Here is a 2,470-nt window from a genome sequence, read left to right on the forward strand (position 1 = left end):
AAAAAGAGATAAAACAACAAAAATTAAAAGATAAATAAAAACTCTAATGTATTTAAAGACTGGCCTTTCTACTCCCATAAACAATTACAGTCTCAGAAACACAGGGAGTCGCTTGTGAATCAGCATTGACTCAATGGCAGCAAGTTTTAAACCTTCTACACGCTTCCATTTACATCCTGGAAAATCTTCAGTTTGGTCATCCTCAGACGATTCCAATTGTGTTTCTTTTAAGTGTTCTTGGGTTTTAGGAATGAAAAAAGTCAGGGGCAAGATAAGATCTGTAGGGTGGATGGGGCACCGTTCCCCAATGAAATTCTCTTAAGATAGCCTTTGCTCCCCTGGAAGAATGAGCAGGTATCTTGTGATAGAAAGAGAGAGAGAGAGAGAGAGAGAGAGAGAGAGAAATCCTTCCCACATTTTCCTGTCCCCTTTCTCACCTGCATTTTTCAATTTTCTTAGAACCTTTTCTGATTGAGATTTTTTCTATTTCATTCTGTCATTATTGTTTGGCCTTTTTTGGGGAGATCTTAATAGTCTGTCTTTTTCTGTATTTGAAACACAGGATAGGTAACTATAGAGACAACGACTGGAATAAAAGGCTCAAAGTGACATGGCGGAGGAGGAGGTCAGGAAATGGGGAGTAAGCAACAAAGAGCACAAGGAAAGGAGTGTCCTGGGATTCATTGTGGTGATTGCTGCACAACTGTTATGAATGTGATTGGATTCTTGAAATGTAATGATACAGAATTGTATTATTGTATTCATAATTGTACTCACAATTACCTTGTATCATTGACAAAGTCTATACCTTTGAGATTCATTCCAAAGAGTTATCATTAGCTTCTGAGTTGACCTCTCTGCCCGGAATTCCATAGATTCTTTCAGAAGTCACTGTTTTGACTGGATGTTTTTTGAAGGCATCCCAATGAATCTAAGACAAGTGTATTACGGAGCTAATTTTTCTGCAGACATCTACTGGTCACAGGAACATCTTTTTTTTTTAATGGTTAATAGAAGATTTATTTAAGCAGGAATACATACAGTTATTATCACCAAACTTAATATGAGATTTTAAATGTTCAATCCAATTTTTCTTCCTGGATAAGTTTTTCTTTCTTGTCTCTGTCAGTTTTGAAAACGTAATGGCAGAACACCAGGAGTCCAATGCCAAACACCGCTCCTATGAGTGTGTTCTTGGGAGTAGGCCCGAAATTAAGATAGATACTTGCTGATCTAGCATAGGTCCAATGAACCACGGCAGGATCTTCAATGGGCCCTCGGTGGTTGGGGATGTTGTACTAAGCAGATACTCCTGTGTAAGCCAGATCTTATGGCCGGCTGCTCCATTTGAGTGGGCCTGGATTCTGGAGATACTTCTTATTCAGCAGGATGAGGGTAGTGGGTAGAGTAGCCAGCTGCGATGGCTTGTACTTGGGGAACGACATCTTGGCGGCCCCACAGGAACATCTTTAAACATAGTTTGTTTGGAAGAAACTAGTGCATGTGGGAACTGCAACCCATTTGACTTTGCGGAATATCACTATTATGATAAAAGGTTGAGCCTTATGAAGTTACTGATATTTTGATAGCTTTCTTTTGACTTATCTTGTTGTTAGCTGCCACTGAATTCATGGTGACCAGAATGCCACTTTAATTCACGGTGACCAGAGAACAAGAGAATGAAACAGTGCCTGGTCCTCTTCCATTCATACAGTTTTTCTCATATTTGAGTCCACTGTTGTAGCCACTGTGTGAAGCCATCTCATCCAGGGCCTTCTTCTTAAATTTCATTAGTATCTGGCTCATAGGTAAGAAAACCACGAAGATGTATATGACGTTATCAAGTGGAGGCATGGAGCACTGGTAATTTGTGAATAAGTAGAGTGACATGGTCAGACCTGTAGGTTTGGAGAGTTAATCGATCCAAAGTGGGAAAGAGGATGGAGATTTGGAAGCTCATTAGGACACAATTACAGGAGTCCAGATTATAATGAGTAATGTCTGAGCATGAACAGAGGACACAGAACAGCTGTGAGAAGCAGGGTGGCAAGAGAAGGAAGAAGAATGATCAGGCTCTGAAATTCTATATCTGAGTAAAAACAAAAGCCAAAGTACCCAGAGAGGGTTTTCCTGAAGTAAATCAAGAGCTGAAAGGAAATGTAGCATTTTAGACAGAACTAATAAAGAATCATCATTACCAGGACACATCAGTTATTGAATCATAAGATTAAAGAAATAACTGCATAAGCAAATCAAGTGAAGAATCAGGTCAGTGGTCAAGTTTCTTTTAAGCCACACAAGAATTCAGTTAGGTTCCCTCTACCACCAGTTTGCACTCATTAGTTCCAGCCCTTGCTGGGACTTTACTGGCTTACCTTACAAAGCATAGGTGAGAGGACACCTCCCTGGTCCTGCTAGGTGCCCAGTGGTTGCCTGGTAGTTCAGATGTGCTCTAAAGGATTGCTGCGAT

The 2,470-nt window shown here is 40.2% G+C and overlaps 1 pseudogene; it reads right to left on the reverse strand.

Annotated features, from left to right (window-relative positions):
- Positions 1-1,058: 1,058 nt before the first annotated feature.
- LOC101643542 lies at positions 1,059-1,445 on the reverse strand (annotated as a pseudogene).
- Positions 1,446-2,470: the final 1,025 nt, after the last annotated feature.

This window comes from Echinops telfairi, unplaced genomic scaffold (assembly GCF_000313985.2).
Source record: "Echinops telfairi isolate 266 unplaced genomic scaffold, ASM31398v2 ScPeMD7_2010;HRSCAF=2546, whole genome shotgun sequence".
Taxonomy (NCBI): domain Eukaryota; kingdom Metazoa; phylum Chordata; class Mammalia; order Afrosoricida; family Tenrecidae; genus Echinops; species Echinops telfairi.